At 46.1% G+C, this 20,988-nt stretch overlaps 1 long non-coding RNA gene across 1 annotated transcript; it reads right to left on the bottom strand.

Moving 5' to 3' along the window:
• Positions 1 to 2,936: 2,936 nt before the first annotated feature.
• LOC141082972 (uncharacterized) lies at positions 2,937 to 9,082 on the bottom strand. The gene is made up of 2 exons (XR_012230619.1): positions 8,910 to 9,082; positions 2,937 to 4,065 (listed from the first exon to the last, which is right to left on the bottom strand). It is a non-coding gene; the product is annotated as an uncharacterized lncRNA (long non-coding RNA).
• Positions 9,083 to 20,988: the final 11,906 nt, after the last annotated feature.

The raw sequence follows: 20,988 nt of genomic DNA, 5'->3' as shown, positions 1-20,988 counted from the left end.
ATGAGGTATCTGTGCACTCAGGAGAAATTGCCCAACAAATTTTAGGATCCATTTTATCCTGTTGCCCATGTGAAAATGAACAAATTGATGCTAAAAGAAAATTTTTGTTGGAAAAATTAATATGTCCATTTTTTCCTTCCACGTTGGTTTAGTTCCTGTGAAGCACCTGAAGAGTTACTAATCTTCCTGAATGTAGTTTTGAGTAGCTTGAGGGGTGCAGTTTTTAGAATGGTGTCACTTTTGGGTGTTTTCTGCCATATAGACCCCTCAAAGTGACTTCAAATGTGAGGTGGTCCCTAAAAAAAATTTTTTTTTTTTGTAAATTTTGTTGTAAAATTGAGAAATCACTGTTCAACTTTTAACCCTTTTAACGTCCCTACAAAAAAAAAATTTGTTTCCAAAATTGTGCTGATGTAAAGTAGACATGTGGGAAATGTTATTTTGTAACTATTTTGTGTCACGTCTCTGGTTTAACAGAATAAAAATTCAAAATTTGCAAAATTTTCGCCAAATTTCTGATTTTATCACAAATAAACGCAAAAATTATCGACCTAAATTTACCACTAATATGAAGCCCAATATGTCATGAAAAAATAATCTCAGAATCCGCTAGGATCTGTTGGAAGTGTTCCAGAGTTATTACCTCATAAAGGGACACTGGTCATAATTGCAAAAAATGGCCTGGTCATTAAGGTCAAAATAGGCTTGGTCATGAAGGGGTTAAAATACAATGACCAACTTTCTACTCTGCTTTCTGTGCCACTTTGAGGCATAGCAGGCACAACGTAGGAATGTTCTCCCATGTGGTTTGATGTCTGGTGGGTAGTCTCGAAACGTCCTCACGTGTGGTCTGAGGCACGGTCTCGAAACATCCTCACGTGTGGTCTGAGGCAAATGTGAACATCTTATACTCACCTACAGGGCGGTCTGGTATTATGTTTGTCACTGTTCTTCTTCCAGTACAGTCCTCCTTTTCCCGTGGATGATGCATCCTACATCATCAACACAACCTCCCCCATGACACTTCTGTGCAGGAACACGTCTCTGCCCTGCCGATCACAAAGCAAAGTACTGCAAAGCACAAAGAGAAGTCTGCACTGAAGCGCGATGGAAGACACTGTGTGGATAGACTTAGGACGCGTCGTCGACTCAAAGAAGGATAGGAGGAGGCACCGGATTAAGACTAGCGAAGCCCATTGGATGGGGCTGCCCCAAGGGCAAATCTAATAAGAAAAAAAATAAATAAAAATTTTTATGCAGATTGGCACTCTAGAATGTTGTGTATATATAAGGGCATTCAGATAGTGGACGTGCTTTATAAAATGCTGTATATAGAGGGTATACAGGTAGTGGTCGTACTTTATATACAGCATTCTAGAATGCTGTATATGGCGACATACAGGTGGTGGTAGTACTTTATACGGGGGGGGGGGGCATAAACAATGATTGAATACCCTGTAGTAGACAGCAATAATGCATGAAAATATAAGGTACTTGGTTAAGACGCTCGATTTAAAAAAAAATGCAGAAGCCATAAGCCATCCTACCACTTCACAGTGACCCTAATTGGGACAGTGATAACTAATATTAAAACCCTTTATATATTGATGTGGTTTCCCATTCGTGTCCACTATTTGGGGCTAATCCTTCTCAGTCCTTATCCACATGCAAGTCACAGGACAAAGCGGTAAGGTTTTTAATATTAGTTAGGACTGTCCCAATTACGTCACAGTGAAGTGGTGGGATGGCTTTGGCTTTTTTTTTTTTAATAAAGAACGTGTTAACTAAATCCCCTATATTATTTTCATGCACTATGCCATTTACTGCAGGGTATTCAGTCATGTTTGTGTTTTTTTTCTGTTCACTGGCCAGTGTGAACGTGCGCTTACACGCTCCATGCACACCAGTTTGTATCATTTTTTATGGGGAATCCTGGTGACATGTTCCCTTTAGGCAGGCTTACATCTATGCAGCTTGTACAAGTGAACTTTACTGTCTCAAAAGTGGTTTACCTGTCTAAGGCTAGTTTCACACTAGTGTATCTACATGCAGCGCACGGCGCCACTAATCCCCGCCTCCTCCGGTCATCTCCTACTATCGCACATCACTGCATGCGATCTGCGCACCCTACCTTTAGCATAGGGTGCGCAGACTGTGTGCTAGTAGGATTTTGCGTGCGCTGCGCCATTTTGACGGTGCGCCGAGCGCACCATGTGGCATTTTGGGGCGCTCGGCGCACCGTCAAAAGAGCACAGCGCACGCAAAATCCTACTAGCGCAGTCTGCGCACCCTATGCTCAAGATAGGGTGCACAGATGGCATGCAGCGATGTGCGATAGTAGATGACGGGAGGGGGCGCCGTGCACTGCGTGTAGATATGTTGGTGTGAGACTAGCCTAACCCAGTTATTACAGTACCTTCCATGTGTTAGGCCTCTTTCACACTTCAGTTTTTTACAATCAGTCACAATCCGCCAGGTATTGAAAAAAAACGGATCCGCAATTTTCTTTTGAGGATCCGTTTTTTTCCCCATTGACTTCCATTATTGGCGGATTGACGTCCGTTGCATCCGTTTTTTTGCGGATCCGCCAAAAGTTCCTGTCCGTCACCATCCTCAAAGATTTCAAAACGGAGCTTGCAACGTTTTTTTCTGTGGGGGATCCTCCACTCATTTAACCCGAAATTCTTTCTGGCTGCCGGACAAAAAAAAAAAATCTCTCCTTTTCCAGGCTGTGATTCCTTTAAAATTCTTCATTTGTCGGATCCGTCAAAAAAACGGACGGGTGACATCCGTTGGCATCAGTACTAAAACGGATCCGCCATCCGTCCTTTTGGCGGATCTTGACTGATGCAAAAAACTGAAGTGTGAAAGAGGCCTTACACAGATGCATCAATGGGCTTGTCCATGCATGAAATAAAAGGCTAAATTACAACATGGAGACTTAAATCAGAGCAATGTTTTATTTACATTCAGAACCAGTTTAAGAGGAATAAATTAAGATTTCCCACAGAAATCTCAGACTTTTACTTACAGAAATATTGGCCAAATAACATTTACATATATAGAAACCTTTAATTTTATAAAAGTGCATTTTTTTGCATTGAAAAATTTTGCTTGTTTCATGCAATGCATTTCTATGTATTGTACAACTGTAATATGATGTTGGTGCATGCGGGCAGGACTGAAGGGTCTGTGGCTCGGCCCCCCCCATGGCCTGCTTCCGGTGTCTAGGACCAGATATCATAATACCAGCCTTGAATAGTGAAGGAGATGGCAGCCAACCCTGAGAGACATCCAAGGTGGGAACGCCCCGTCATGCCAAAGGGAGTCTGCTAGATCCAGGCGTAGTAGACCAGCGCTGATGGGTTTGTGGACGCCAGGAGGGGGTTGGGCCTGAAGGAATGTTTCTTTTCCTGGCGGGTAGGGGAGTTGTCCTGTTGGTTGCTTTTTTGGACTGAACATTTCCGAAACCACAATTGGACTGTGCACCTCTTGGGAAGCAGTTTAGTCTTCTGTTGCAGAAGAAAAGTACTCTTACCCTGATAGGTAGAGGGCAGGAAGCACTAGAAAGTTGGCGTGCATGATTGTTCAGGGCGCAGGTGGTGTGGCCCGGCCACCAGAGGCTAGACAAGAGCCTGGATTTTTAAGAGTAGGGTTGCAGGAGCCTCTGTCAAACGTGGAGGCCGCATGAATAGGAAGGTTTCCCCAGGAGATGTCCATATTGCTCAGGGAAAAACTAGGACATATTTGTCTTGTCCCTTCATTTTTTTAATGGAGCCCCCTCACTGCCTGGTAGGATATACCTGTCCTGAAGATTTCAAATCCTAACCTTTACACAGACTTTCAGGCGACTGGCAGGTAATGGATTTGTCTTCCCTCCCTACTCTATCTGGCTCTGGGGGGCGAGAGGGTAGGGGATTAGTGGCAAGGACTGTCCGCCGGAAAACCGCAAACACTCTTGATGTGTTAGGGCCCTGCCTCGTAGACCACAGATGATATGGTAGTGACAATTCTAGGTGGGAGATCAGAGTGATAACTCGACTCTGTCGCCCTTAAAAGCCATATCTGAAAGAAAAAAGGGAAATCATGAATAAAAAAAAATGAAGACCTAAGGCAGAAACCAGCCTGGGTGGTCCGGACCCATGTCTGCCTCCTACTGACACTAAGCGAAAACGGATTAGCTTCATGCCAGTTAGTAGTGTTCCCTCCTAGCATAAGCAGCATACAAACATAGCTTTTTGTGTGCCCCAATGAAGCATTAACCACCCCGCACACCAACCAGAGGGCCACACAGGGTAACCCCCCCCCTGTCCAATCATAAACCTCCACCTCACACTAATCAGTGGACCCCACAGGATAAACCCATCAAAGCCCAAATGCCCCCTTCCCCCAAGCATAAATCCCCATCATGCACCCTCCACCCCCAAGCAAAACCCCCCATCGGACGTCCACACGCCCCCATCGGACGTCCACACGCCCCCAAGCATAAGCCCCCATCGGACGTCCACACGCCCCCAAGCATAAGCCCCCATCGGACGTCCACACGCCCCCAAGCATAAGCCCCCATCGGACGTCCACACGCCCCCAAGCATAAGCCCCCATCGGACGTCCACACGCCCCCAAGCATAAGCCCCCATCGGACGTCCACACGCCCCCAAGCATAAGCCCCCATCGGACGTCCACACGCCCCCAAGCATAAGCCCCCATCGGACGTCCACACGCCCCCAAGCATAAGCCCCCATCGGACGTCCACACGCCCCCAAGCATAAGCCCCCATCGGACGTCCACACGCCCCCAAGCATAAGCCCCCATCCGACGTCCACACGCCCCCAAGCATAAGCCCCCATCCGACGTCCACACGCCCCCAAGCATAAGCCCCCATCCGACGTCCACACGCCCCAAGCATAAGCCCCCATTCGACGTCCACACGCCCCCAAGCATAAGCCCCCATCCGACGTCCACACGCCCCCAAGCATAAGCCCCCATCCGACGTCCACACGCCCCCAAGCATAAGCCCCCATCCGACGTCCACACGCCCCCAAGCATAAGCCCCCATCCGACGTCCACACGCCCCCAAGCATAAAACCCTATCAGACGTCCACCCCCCAGAATGAACCCCCATCGGACGTCCACCCCGGCATAAACCCCCATAGGACGTCCACCCCCCCAGCATAAACCTTCACCGGACGTCCACCCCCCTTAAGCCTAAGCCCCTATCGGACGTCCACCCCCCTTAAGCCCCTATTGGATGCCATTCCCAGCATAAAACCATCATTGGACATTCACCCCCCGCATAAAACCTCATCGGACGTCCACCCCTGACCCCTCCCCAGCATAAACCTCATCGGACGTCCACCCCCTCCCAGCATAAGTCCCATCGGTTGTCCAGCTTCCCCATCATAAACCCCTGTCGGATGTCCATCCCCCGAAAGTATAAACCCCCACCAGATGGCACCTCTTCCCCAAACAAAAAGCCCTACCAGTCGAGCGCCTACCCCAAAATCAATCCATCCCTTTCAAGTCACAACAGATGTAGACAGGCCCCATTGCCCTAGCATCAAGTCCCCAAGACACCACAATTGCGCATTAAATCCCCCCCCGTCCCAAGATCCCAACCTGACCAGGAGGAGTTAATGCACGCTTGTGGGGTCTGTTTGTCCCCGGGGGGCCCTACTGGGGATAATGCAAGCTCATGGGGTCTGGTTGGGCTTCTGGGGGTCGATTAACGCATGCTTGTGGGGTCTGGTAGGGCCCCGGGGAAGGGTTAATGCACGCTTGAGAGGTCTGGTTGGGCCCTGCATTAGACCCCCAAGGAGCCCACCAGACAACAAACGCATGCATTAACCCCCTCCCCGTGAGCCCAACCAGACACACAAGTGTGAATTAAACCCTCCGCGCTTGTGGGATCTGGGGTGGGTTAATGCAGGGTCCACTCAGACCCCGCAAACGTGCATTAACCCCCCCAGGGCCCAACTAGACCCCAAAAGCATGCATTAACCCCCCCCTGGAGCCCAACCAAACCACAAAAACGTGCACTAATCCCCCCCCACAGTAAGGAGCCCACCCAGACCCCACAAGCATGCATTAATCCAGCCGGAAATCCAAACAGAACCCACAAGCGTACATTAACCACCCCTGAGATCCAACCAGAACCCATAAGCGTGCATTAATCCCCCGGGAGCCCAACCAGACCTCAAAAACGTGCATAAACCCCCCCGGGACCCAAACAGAACACACAATCGTGCATTAACCCCCCCCCCAGGACTACCCAACCCTGCGTGTGCATTAACCTCCCCCCGGGACACAACCAAACACAGCAAGCGTGCATTAACCCCCCAGGACCCAACCAAACACGGCAAGCGTGCATTAACCCCCCCCAGGACCCAACCAGACACGGCAAGCGTGCATTAACCCCCCCCAGGACCCAACCAGACACGGCAAGCGTGCATTAACCCCCCCGGGACCCAACCAGACACGGCAAGCGTGCATTAACACCAACCCCGGGACCCAACCAGACACGGCAAGCGTGCATTAACCCTCCTGGGAGCCCAAGCAGACCCCACAAGCATGCATTAGTGCCCCCCCGAAATACAACCAGAGCCCACAAGCGTGCATTAACCCCCAACCAGACCCCACAAGCATGCATCATTAACCCCCCTCTCCCGGGACTGCCAGACACCACAAGCGTGCATCATCAACCCTCCTCTCCCGGAACTACCAGACACCACAAGCGTGCATCATCAACCCTCCTCTCCCGGAACTACCAGACACCACAAGCGTGCATCATCAACCCCCCTCTCCCGGGACTACCAGACACCACAAGCGTGCATCATCAACCCCCCTCTCCCGGGACTACCAGACACCACAAGCGTGCATCATCAACCCCCCTCTCCCGGGACTACCAGACACCACAAGCGTGCATCATCAACCCCCCTCTCCCGGGACTACCAGACACCACAAGCGTGCATCATCAACCCCCCTCTCCCGGGACTACCAGACACCACAAGCGTGCATCATCAACCCCCCTCTCCCGGGACTACCAGACACCACAAGCGTGCATCATCAACCCCCCTCTCCCGGGACTACCAGACACCACAAGCGTGCATCATCAACCCCCCTCTCCCGGGACTACCAGACACCACAAGCGTGCATCATCAACCCCCCTCTCCCGGGACTACCAGACACCACAAGCGTGCATCATCAACCCCCCTCTCCCGGGACTACCAGACACCACAAGCGTGCATCATCAACCCCCCTCTCCCGGGACTACCAGACACCACAAGCGTGCATCATCAACCCCCCTCTCCCGGGACTACCAGACACCACAAGCGTGCATCATCAACCCCCCTCTCCCGGGACTACCAGACACCACAAGCGTGCATCATCAACCCCCCTCTCCCGGGACTACCAGACACCACAAGCGTGCATCATCAACCCCCCTCTCCCGGGACTACCAGACACCACAAGCGTGCATTAACCCCCTCCCCCGAGACTACCAGACACCACAAGCATGCATCAACCCCCCCCCGGGACTACCAGACACCACAAGCGTGCATTAACCCCTCTCTCCCGGGACTACCAGACACCACAAACGTGCATTAACCCCTCTCTCCCGGGACTACCAGACACCACAAACGTGCACTAACACACCCTGTACCCAGCCAGACCCCAGGAGCGTGCATTAACACCCCCCCGGAGACCCAACCAGACCCCTCAGACGTGCATTAACCCCCCCAGGACCCAACCAGACCCCACAAGCGTGCATTAACTCCCCCGACCCAAACAGACCCCACAAGCCAGCCTTAACACCCCTGGGAGCCCAAGCAGACCCCACAAGTGTGCATTAACCCCCACCCCCCTGACAAAACAGACCCTGCAAGCGTGCAATAACCCCCCTGGGAGCCCAAAGCAGACCTCACATGCATGCATTAGTACCCCCCGAAGTACAACCAGACACCACAAGCGTGCATTAACCCCCACCCCCAACCAGACCCCACAAAAATGCATCAGTAACCCCCCCCCCCCCCAAGTACAACCAGACCCCCACAAGCGTGCATTAACCCCCACCCCCCTGCCCCAAACAGACCCCACAAGCGTGCATTAACCCCTGCCCCAAAACAGACCCCAGAAGCATGCATTAGTACACCCCGAAGTACAACCAGACCCCACAAGCGTGCATTAACCCCACCACCCCCAACCAGACCCCAGAAGCATGCATTAACCCCCCCGGACCCCACCAGACCCGTAAGCGTGGATTAACCCCCTGCCCCAAACATACTCCACAAGCATGCATTAAACCCCCCCCCCCCCAAAAGTACAGCCAGACCCCACAAGCATGCATTAACCCTCCCCGGACCCCACCAGACCCATAAGCATGCATTAACCCCCACCCCCTGCCCCAAACAGACCCCAGAAGCATGCATTAGTACCCCCCGAAGTACAACCAGACCCCAGAAGCATGCATTAACCCCCCCGGACCCGTAAGCGTGCATTAACCCCCATCCCCCCTGCCCCAAACAGGCCCCACAAGCATATATTAGAACCCCCCCAAAGTACAACCAGACCCCACAAGCATGCATTAACCCCCCGGACCCCAAATAGACCTTGCAAGCATTCATTAACCCCTCTGGGAGCCCAAGCAGACCCCACAAGCATTAATCCCTCCAGACCCTAAACAGACCGCGTAAGCATGCATTAACCCCTACCCAAAAGCGTGCATTAACACCCCCCCCCCCCTGAACCCAAATAGAGCCCGTAAGCATGCATTAACCCCCCGCCCCAACCAGACCCCACCAGCGTGCATTAATTCCCCCTCCCCTCCGGGAACCCAACAGCTCCCAGGTAAGCCCCCAAATCCCACTAGTTAGCCCAAGTATCAGCCCCATCAACAAAACATCTAAGACACCAACCTGTTACTAAACCCTCCTGCCTGTCACCGACGCTGCTGACCTAACTCCACACTGCTCACAGACGCCGGCGCCATAGAGACAGCTAAGACAGTATGTAATGGAGGCTTCTCTCCCTGCACCAGACGGCAGAGACGTGTAATGGCGTCTTCTCTTCCTGCCTTTGCTGTCAGAACACGCCCCCCCTGGTATGACACGCCCCCAGAGCTGACATCACACCTGGAAAGAGCCCATACAGTCTAGCATTTACCTTTATTATGTCACAAGTGAGAACTGCGCGATAGAATCTGTCATGCCGATGTTTATAACTGCGCAGTTCTGCTGGAGCAGGCGACATAGACTGCGGGCAATTTCGGCGGGAAAACGTGAGACGTACTACGCCTACGCACAGTAGCTAGTGGTCACAATTGGCGGAAGCGCGGTCACAGGTTGGCGGGAAACGTGGTCACTGGTAGGCGGCACTGCTCGTGATATTTCTATATAAGGATTAGCGGCACTGCTCGTGATATTTCTATATAAAGATTAGCGGCACTGCTCATGATATTTCTATATAAGGATTAGCGGCACTGCTCGTGATATTTCTATATAAGGTTTAGCGGCACTGCTCGTGATATTTCTATATAAGGATTAGCGGCACCGCTCCTGATATTTCTATATAAGGATTAGCGTCACTACTCGTGATATTTCTATATAAAGATTAGAGGCACTGCTCGTGATATTTCTATATAAGGATTAGCTGTACTGCTCATGATATTTCTATATAAAGATTAGCGGCACCGCTCGTGATATTTCTATATAAAGATTAGCGGCACCGCTCGTGATATTTCTATATAAGGATTAGCGGCACCGCTCCTGATATTTCTATATAAGGATTAGCTGTACTGCTCATGATATTTCTATATAAAGATTAGCGGCACCGCTCGTGATATTTCTATATAAAGATTAGCGGCACCGCTCGTGATATTTCTATATAAGGATTAGCGGCACCGCTCCTGATATTTCTATATAAGGATTAGCGTCACTACTCGTGATATTTCTATATAAAGATTAGCGGCACCGCTCATGATATTTCTATATAAAGATTAGAGGCACTGCTCGTGATATTTCTATATAAGGATTAGCGGCACTGCTCCTGATATTTCTATATAAGGATTAGCGGCACCGCTCATGATATTTCTATATAAGGATTAGCGGCACCGCTTGTGATATTTCTATATAAGGATTAGCGTCACTACTCGTGATATTTCTATATAAAGATTAGCGGCACTGCTCATGATATTTCTATATAAAGATTAGCGGCACTGCTCCTGATATTTCTATATAAGGATTAGCGGCACTGCTCCTGATATTTCTATATAAGGATTAGCGGCACTGCTCCTGATATTTCTATATAAGGATTAGCGGCACTGCGCCTGATATTTCTATATAAAGATTAGCGGCACCGCTCGTGATATTTCTATATAAAGATTAGCGGCACTGCTCCTGATATTTCTATATAAGGATTAGCGGCACCGCGCCTGATATTTCTATATAAAGATTAGCGGCACCGCTCATGATATTTCTATATAAAGATTAGCGGCACCGCTCGTGATATTTCTATATAAAGATTAGCGGCACTGCTCCTGATATTTCTATATAAAGATTAGCGGCACTGCTCCTGATATTTCTATATAAGGATTAGCGGCACTGCTCCTGATATTTCTATATAAGGATTAGCGGCACTGCTCCTGATATTTCTATATAAGGATTAGCGGCACTGCGCCTGATATTTCTATATAAAGATCAGCGGCACCGCTCGTGATATTTCTATATAAAGATTAGCGGCACTGCTCCTGATATTTCTATATAAGGATTAGCGGCACTGCGCCTGATATTTCTATATAAAGATTAGCGGCACCGCTCATGATATTTCTATATAAAGATTAGCGGCACCGCTCGTGATATTTCTATATAAAGATTAGCGGCACTGCTCGTGATATTTCTATATAAAGATTAGCGGCACTGCTCGTGATATTTCTATATAAAGATTAGCGGCACTGCTCGTGATATTTCTATATAAAGATTAGCGGCACTGCTCGTGATATTTCTATATAAAGATTAGCGGCACCGCTCCTGATATTTCTATATAAAGATTAGCGGCACTGCTCCTGATATTTCTATATAAGGATTAGCGGCACTGCTCCTGATATTTCTATATAAGGATTAGCGGCACTGCTCCTGATATTTCTATATAAAGATTAGCGGCACCGCTCGTGATATTTCTATATAAAGATTAGCGGCACTGCTCCTGATATTTCTATATAAGGATTAGCGGCACTGCTCCTGATATTTCTATATAAAGATTAGCGGCACCGCTCGTGATATTTCTATATAAAGATTAGCGGCACTGCTCCTGATATTTCTATATAAGGATTAGCGACACCGCTCGTGATATTTCTATATAAAGATTAGCGGCACTGCTCCTGATATTTCTATATAAGGATTAGCGGCACTGCTCCTGATATTTCTATATAAAGATTAGCGGCACTGCTCCTGATATTTCTATATAAGGATTAGCGGCACCGCTCCTGATATTTCTATATAAAGATTAGCGGCACCGCTCGTGATATTTCTATATAAAGATTAGCGGCACTGCTCGTGATAATTCTATATAAGGATTAGCGGCACTGCTCCTGATATTTCTATATAAAGATTAGTGGCACTGCTCGTGATAATTCTATATAAGGATTAGCGGCACTGCTCCTGATATTTCTATATAAAGATTAGCGGCACTGCTCCTGATATTTCTATATAAAGATTAGCGGCACCGCTCGTGATATTTCTATATAAAGATTAGCGGCACTGCTCGTGATATTTCTATATAAAGATTAGCGGCACTGCTCGTGATATTTCTATATAAAGATTAGCGGCACTGCTCCTGATATTTCTATATAAGGATTAGCGGCACTGCTCCTGATATTTCTATATAAAGATTAGCGGCACCGCTCGTGATATTTCTATAGAAAGATTAGCGGCACCGCTCGTGATATTTCTATAGAAAGATTAGCGGCACCGCTCCTGATATTTCTATATAAAGATTAGCGGCACCGCTCATGATATTTCTATATAAAGATTAGCGGCACTGCTCGTGATATTTCTATATAAAGATTAGCGGCACTGCTCGTGATATTTCTATAGAAAGATTAGCGGCACCGCTCGTGATATTTCTATAGAAAGATTAGCGGCACCGCTCGTGATATTTCTATAGAAAGATTAGCGGCACTGCTCCTGATATTTCTATATAAAGATTAGCGGCACCGCTCATGATATTTCTATATAAAGATTAGCGGCACTGCTCGTGATATTTCTATATAAAGATTAGCGGCACTGCTCGTGATATTTCTATATAAAGATTAGCGGCACTGCTCGTGATATTTCTATATAAAGATTAGCGGCACCGCTCATGATATTTCTATATAAAAATTAGCGGCACTGATTAGCGGCACCGCTCCTGATATTTCTATATAAAGATTAGCGGCACTGCTCGTGATATTTCTATATAAAGATTAGCGGCACTGCTCGTGATATTTCTATATAAAGATTAGCGGCACTGCTCGTGATATTTCTATATAAAGATTAGCGGCACCGCTCATGATATTTCTATATAAAAATTAGCGGCACTGATTAGCGGCACCGCTCATGATATTTCTATATAAAGATTAGCGGCACTGCTCGTGATATTTCTATATAAGGATTAGCGGCACTGCTCATGATATTTCTATATAAAGATTAGCGGCACTGCTCATGATATTTCTATATAAAGATTAGCGGCACTGCTCATGATATTTCTATATAAAGATTAGCGGCACTGCTCATGATATTTCTATATAAAGATTAGCGGCACTGCTCGTGATATTTCTATATAAAGATTAGCGGCACCGCTCGTGATATTTCTATATAAAGATTAGCGGCACTGCTCATGATATTTCTATATAAAGATCAGCGGCACCGCTCATGATATTTCTATATAAAGATTAGTGGCACCGCTCATGATATTTCTATATAAACATTAGCGGCACCGCTCATGATATTTCTATATAAAGATTAGAGGCACTGCTCATGATATTTCTATATAAAGATTAGCGGCACCGCTCGTGATATTTCTATATATAAAGGTTAGCGGCACCGCTCGTGATATTTCTATATAAGGATTAGCGGCACTGCTCGTGATATTTCTATATAAGGATTAGCGGCACTGCTCGTGATATTTCTATATAAGGATTAGCGGCACTGCTCGTGATATTTCTATATAAGGATTAGCGGCACTGCTCGTGATATTTCTATATAAAGATTAGCGGCACTGCTCGTGATATTTCTATATAAAGATTAGCGGCACTGCTCGTGATATTTCTATATAAGGATTAGCGGCACTGCTCGTGATATTTCTATATAAGGATTAGCGGCACCGCTCGTGATATTTCTATATAAAGATTAGCGGCACCTCTTGTGATATTTCTATATAAAGATTAGCGGCACTGCTCATGATATTTCTATATAAAGATTAGCGGCACCGCTCATGATATTTCTATATAAAAATTAGCGGCACCGCTCGTGATATTTCTATATAAAGATTAGCGGCACTGCTCATGATATTTCTATATAAAGATTAGCGGCACTGCTCGTGATATTTCTATATAAAGATTAGCGGCACCGCTCATGATATTTCTATATAAAAATTAGCGGCACTGATTAGCGGCACCGCTCATGATATTTCTATATAAAGATTAGCGGCACTGCTCGTGATATTTCTATATAAAGATTAGCGGCACCGCTCGTGATATTTCTATATAAAGATTAGCCGCACTGCTCATGATATTTCTATATAAGGATTAGCGGCACTGCTCGTGATATTTCTATATAAGGATTAGCGGCACTGCTCGTGATATTTCTATATAAGGATTAGCGGCACTGCTCGTGATATTTCTATATAAGGATTAGCGGCACTGCTCGTGATATTTCTATATAAGGATTAGCGGCACTGCTCATGATATTTCTATATAAAGATTAGCGGCACTGCTCATGATATTTCTATATAAAGATTAGCGGCACTGCTCATGATATTTCTATATAAAGATTAGCGGCACCGCTCATGATATTTCTATATAAAGATTAGAGGCACTGCTCGTGATATTTCTATATAAAGATTAGCGGCACCGCTCGTGATATTTCTATATAAAGATTAGCGGCACTGCTCGTGATATTTCTATATAAGGATTAGCGGCACCGCTTGTGATATTTCTATATAAAGATTAGCGGCACTGCTCGTTATATTTCTATATAAAAAAATAAGCAGCAAATCCGTTGAATTGTAGAAGTAGCGAAATAAATAGCATGGACCTAATGTTCAGTAGTTTCATGCCTAATGGCAGGCTTTATGTATTGCACTCGCAAAGGGTAGCCATATAAAGAGGTGGAAATTAATATACAACCGTCTTGGCAAATAGCGCAAGCTAAACTTAGTACTGCATTAGTAGAACAGTTACTGTAAGACCTGTTTCACACATCTGTTTTTTCCCGTCAGTCAAGATCCGCCAATTTTTAAAAAACGGATCCGCCAAAAAAGGGGCAGATCCGTTTTTTACACCCATAAACTTACATTATTGGCGGATCTTGACTGACGGTTGTCCGTCACACGTTATTGTACAGACCCGCCAAGATTTTAGCACCTCCCGGGCGGATGAGAGGAACCCTGCAAAGTTTTTTTTGCAGTGACGGTCTGCTATTTTCACTCTGGGAAGCATTTTAACCCTTAACTACCGTCCCGGGAGCCGCTAAAATCTCTCTCTCATCCTTGTCTATCTCCTTGTCGGCCCCTGCGCAGAGTTCACTGCAGCTGGAAATAGTGGAAAGCCTTTTAGGTCACTTTAACCTGACAGGATTTTGATGAGTGTTTAGATGTAGCATGTAACCCCTTTTCTGACCCGGTGATTGATTAATTGTTTGCGCTTCCGCTTTTTCCTTCTCTTCCAAGAGTCTTATTTTGTTTTATTTTCCGACATAGCCATACTAGAGCTAGTTATTGTGCAGCACCAGTTGTACTTTGAATCACACCATCTATTTTACCATATAATGTAATGAAAAACGGGGGAAAAATGTCTCAAGTGGTGTGAAAAAATTATTCTGCCTTCATTTTTTTTAAATTTTGTTTTATAGAGTATAGTGTGATAACGAAAACATGGAAACAGGATTCTCCAGATCTGTACGATTACTGCAGTAACAATGTTGTAATTTTATTTTTTATGGATTAGGCCTGTTTCACAGTTAAGTTTTCTAGCGTCAGTCAAAATCCGTCAGCGGAAAAAAACGGATCCGACGGATTTGCCTGGCGGATCTGTCTTTTTCCCCATAGACTTGTATTAGCGACGGATCGTGACGGATGGCCTTCCGTTTTGTCCGCCGTGCGACGGATCCGTCATAAAATACCTGTCCATCGGCCGGAAAAAACGTCCAGAACGTTTTTTGTCTGTGTAGAAAAGACGGACGGTGATGGATTCGTCGCCGTCCGTTGTCTGGTAGAATGGATGCCTATTGGCGACGGATCCGTCGCCGTCCGTCACATGGCGGAATCCAGTGACGGATGCTGCAACAAATCCGTAAAAAAGACTGATCTGGTGCATCAGTTTTTTGCAATCAGCAGTGGATCCGTTTTTTTCACAATTTGACGGATTGAGACTGATTCCAAAAGACTGAAGTGTGGAACAGGCCTTAGTATGCAAGGAGTTTGACAGTTGCATGTTTTGTTAGGGTGCCTGACCTTGTAAGACCTGGGCTACACTGACTTTAGCCGGGACACGTGTCCCATGGCAAAGATCACTATGTGCTGTTACTATGGTGCATCACAGCGTAATTCAGGAGAATGGCGGTCGCATTACAACCCCAAGGATACCACAAGAGGAAAGTCACAAAAAGGCTGACTTGCGCTATGTGCACGACGAGTTGTACTTTTGAACGACACCATTTGTTCTGTAGTAGAAAAATGGGAAAAAAATTCCAAGTGCGGTGAAATTGCAAAAAAAGTGAATTCCCACTCTTGTTTTTTGTTTGGCTTTTATGCTAGGTTCACTAAATGCTAAAACTGACCTGCCGTTATGATTCTCCAGGTCATTACAAGTTCATAGACACCAAACATTTCTTGGTTCTCTTTTATCTAAGGCTACTTTCACACTAGCGTCGTGTGACGTACGTCGCAATGCGCCGTTTTGGAGAAAAAACGCATCCTGCAAAGTTGTCCGCAGGATGCGTTTTTTCTCCATAGACTTGCATTAGCGACGCATTGCGACGTATGGCCACACGTCGCATCCATTGTGCAACGGATGCGTCGTGTTTTGGCGGCCGCGACGCACACAAAAACGTTACATGTAACTTTTTTTGTGCGTCGTGTCCGCCATTTTCGACCGCGCATGCGGATCCTTTTTTTTTTGGAAAACGGTGGATCTTGACTGATTTGAAAAAACTGATGTGTGAAACAGGCCTAAGCAGTAAAAATGCAGCAAAGATGCAAATCTTTTTACAGCTGTATTTTTGCTGCAGATTTGACTGACTCAATTGAAGTCAATGAGTCAAAAACACACTGTAGAAACGCAAAAAGAATTGACATGCTGCGGAAAATAAAACGCAGCAAATACGGACAGAAATTTCCTGATCATGTGCACAACACTTCAGGATTGTCATTGAATTACCTTGCAATAAGTATTCCATTGCATTTTTGGACCATTTAGGCTAGTTTCATGCTAGCGTTTCACTGACCTGCGTCAGTCTGTGCACGGCCGCCGCTAAGCTTCGCCCCCGCCACTCCGCCTATGGGCGCATAACGCTGCATGCGACCTGCGTACCCTACCTGCGCCAAACGCACAGTGTTGCATTTTGGTGCGCTCGGCGCACCGTTAAAAGGACGACAAACGCATACCTGCGCACGGCCTGCGTGCCCACTGCTAAAAATGGGGTACACAGGTCGCATGCAGTGTCATGTGCCCATAGTCGGAGCGGCCAGGGGGCGGAGCTTAGCGGCGGCCGTGCGCAGACCGACGCAGCTCAGTAAAACGTTAAAAAAACACGAAAACGCATCGTGTGCACATAGCCATTGACTTCTGCTTGTCGCGGTACTCAATGTCACTGCATTAGGGTACATTCCCACGTTCAGGATCTGCTGTGGTTTTGACGCTGCATAACGTCCGCACCTATTATGCAAACTAGCAGATGCGTATTTACCTTTTTTACACATGCGGGAAGGTGCCATGATTTTAATTTTTAAAATTATGTTTAAATGCAGATTGCACATTTTCTGTTAGTACAATAAACCTCATTTGAATCCAGAAATATAACTGAGTCCATCAGTTATTAGATATATGAAACTGAAATAGCTATTGCAAAAAACAAAATTGTTACAAAGAATTAAGGTTAACATTAATAGGGGTGCCCAAACTTTAACACATGACTGTATAATCAATTTTTAATACAAAACTAATTTATATTTTTTCTATTTAGCTGACATTTTAATTAGTGGGGGTGTCTAACCATGACGCTTGCACACCTCACTTACGGCAGCCACGGGCATAAAAGAGCCTGCGGTCGAACAGCGACTACATCTCTAGCATTGAGGCCGCTTCACCTGCTGATTAGCTGTGATCTAGGCATGCGCCCTGGGCTGTCCAGGTCACAGCTGTGGGAGGAGATTGCGGCCATTTTGTTGTACCTCGGAGCGTAAGCTGTGGGCTTCATTTTCTCGTCATCGCACGCACTGGACAGTGCGATGACAGGACCTGCATGGGGAAGAAGATGCCAGGGAGGGGAGGTCCGTCTGGGGTGAGTGTCTGCAGTGCCTCTCCTCACCGACCTGTTCAGAGCACAGCAGAGAGATCATCACACTGTTGTGCTCTGTGCACACTGTGTTTGAGTACGCATTTGTATTTTCCTGTGTGTTTGATCGTGCATGTGTGTTATCCTGTGTGTGAGCTGCATGTGTCTTATCCTGTGTGTGTGCGTGCATGTGTATTTTTCTGTTTGTGTGAGCGAGCATGTATATGTATCTTCCTGTGTGTGAGCATGCAGGTGTATTTTCCTGTGTGAGTGTGCATTTGTATTTTCCTGTGTGAACCTGCATGTGTGAGCATACATGTGTATTTTGGTATGTGAACATGCATGTGTATTTTCCTGTATAATCGTGCTTGTGAATTTTCCTGTGTGTGAACGTGTATGTGTATTTTTCCTGTGTGTGAGCGTGTATGTGTATTTTTCTGTGGGAGCGTACATGTGTATTTTCAGGTGTATGCGCGTGCATGTGTAATTTCCTGTGTGTGTGAACATGCATTTGTATTTTACTATATAAAGTAGAAGAGATCAGATGATCGCAGCAGTAAGAAATACGGTATAAAGGTTAAAGATACAGTGGGTACGGAAAGTATCCAGACCCCTTTAAACTTTTCACTCTTTGTTTCATTTCAACCATTTGGTAAATTCAAAAAAGTTCATTTTTTCTCATTAATGTGTCTGCACCCCATCTTGACTGAAAAAAAACAAATGTAGAAATTTTTGCAAATTTATTAAAAAGAAAAGCTGAAATATCACATGTTCATAAGTATTCAGACCCTTTGCTCAGCATTGAGTAGAAGCACCCTTTTGAGCTAGTACAGCCATGAGTCGTCTTAGGAATGATGGAACAAGTTTTTCACACCTGGGTCCCCGATTCAAGTGAGTGGGTCCTAGTACAGTTCTGGTACCTGAACCCAAACTTTTTATAACTATTCAGCTGGACCCTTACATCCAGGCGTCTGCCCACCTCTATAAGGCCGGGGTCACACTAACCGAATGCGGTCAGTATTTTACATGCGTAATACGGATGAATGGCCCCTAAACAGTGCTCCGTATGTCATCCGTAATCAAGGTGTGGTCGCGTATTTTGCGCATGTCTGCATCCGTATGGTGAGATTTTCTCGCAGGATTGCAAAATGGTCATATAATGGAACCCTATGACAGGGTTTCTAACAGAAACCAAAGAATAGATATAGACACATAGAATGCATATATATAAATATATATATGCATTCTATGTGTCTATATCTATTCTTTCCTTTCTTTATTAAACCTGTCAGGGTGAGTTTACTGTATAGCGCACTGAATTGCCGGCTTTGCTAAAAGACACCGGGTGCGTATTTCTCGCAAGTCACATGTGTGGTCCGTGTGTAATCCGTATTTTTTGCGCACCCATAGACTTGCATTGGCGTTTTACGGGCGTAGTACGCTGACAGTCCCAGCATGCTGCGATTGGCAAGGAGCGTAGAATACGGATGAGAAATATACGGCTGGTGCGAGGGACCCCATAGAGAATCATTGGTCCGTGTGTAATGCGTGCTTTTAGCGCCTCTCACTCGGCCGAATTCCTCGCCAGTGTGACCCCGGCCTTAAAGTATGAAAAGTGATTTTTGCAATAAATACTGGGACATTTTGCTTGAGAGAAACATGTTAGTGATGCTGTGTGCAATATGCTAATGACCCTTGGCTCACACCAGAGCAGGAGCCGAGCGAGTATCAATGCTATTGTGCTCTGATCCTTTCGCACAGAGAGGATTGGAGCACAGCTTCGGAGGAGGCGGAGAAATTAATTTCTCCATCTCTGCTGTCGGCGTATATCGCACTGCACTCGGGTGATATCAGGGTGCTGTGCATTGTCACTCACACCCATAGACTTGTGTATGAGTGAGCCGAGTCATGCTGCGATTGTTCTCGCATGCCGATATAGCATGCGAAAATAATTGCAGATCTGAGCTTTCCCTAGAGTTACACTGGGCTGAGAGCTATGCGATGTTTTCTCGCATAGCACTTGGCCGTGTTGTACAGTAGTGTGACTCCGACCTACTACAAGTTTACAAATCATGGCCATTTCCAGTACGTTACTGTAACCACAGATTAGTTACTAACCATACAGAAATTAATAGGCTGCAGATATCAAATCCTCAGCATTGTTCAATTTGACCTGCGGTCACAAGGCTGTGGACTAGTCTGTGTCCATTTTTGTGGAGTTGGAGTTGGTTGTAAAAGGAACAGACTCCTAAAATACATAACAAATTGAGTTGTGCTGTAAATGTTTCATAAGAATTTGGGAAAGATATTAAATGTTCTTTTCCTGATCTAAGGATTTTAGTTGAGATGAATCTGTGCTGCACTTTATGTACAGGCTCAGTAGTGACCAGTGCTGTGGGGTCAGAGGTATGAAACGTCCTATAAATGTCTGTTCTGTTCCTGATCTAAGGATCTGGGCTTTTAGTGGAGATGAATATGTGCTTCACTTTATGTATAGGCTCAGTAGTGACCAGGGCTGTGGGGTTATGAAACGTCCTATAAATGTCTGTTCTGTTCCTGATCTAAGGATCTGGGCTTTTAGTGGAGATGAATCTGTGCTGCACTTTATGTACAGGCTCAGTAGTGACCAGTGCTGTGGAGTTATGAAACGTCCTATAAATGTCTGTTCTGTTCCTGATCTAAGGATCTGGGCTTTTAGTGGAGATGAATATGTGCTGCACTTTATGTACAGGCTCAGTAGTGACCAGTGCTGTGGAGTTATGAAACGTCCTATAAATGTCTGTTCTGTTCCTGATCTAAGGATCTGGGCTTTTAGTGGAGATGAATATGTGCTGCACTTTATGTATAGGCTCAGTAGTGACCAGTGCTGTGGAGTTATGAAACGTCCGATAAATGTCTGTTCTGTTCCTGATCTAAGGACCTGGGCTTTTAGCTGAGATGAATCTGTGGCTGTCCTTTATGTACAGGCTCAGTAGTGAGGCAATGCTTTGGGGTTGGGAGTCTGGCAAATTGAGTTGTCTGTGGTTTGGTTACGGACTCCACAGCCCTGACTGTGGATTTTCTCAATGGCTTTTGGAAGAGATTTTGTAACATCTCATTCTCAATGCTAGTATTGTATTATGCAACTACTTCTGGATGTAAAATCTGCACTAATTACTACCTGAGTGAACATATCTTTGCCCTCCATATCCATGCTCTCCAACTCAGAAGAATTCACCCATGTATGAGTAAATTCCCTACCTAACCA

The sequence above is a fragment of the Dendrobates tinctorius genome, unplaced genomic scaffold, assembly GCF_039654945.1.
Source record: "Dendrobates tinctorius isolate UK_male_01 unplaced genomic scaffold, ASM3965494v1 ptg000019l, whole genome shotgun sequence".
Classification (NCBI taxonomy): domain Eukaryota; kingdom Metazoa; phylum Chordata; class Amphibia; order Anura; family Dendrobatidae; genus Dendrobates; species Dendrobates tinctorius.
The sequence above is the reverse complement of the archived record's forward strand: the minus strand, read 5'-3'. Positions and strand labels throughout refer to the sequence as shown.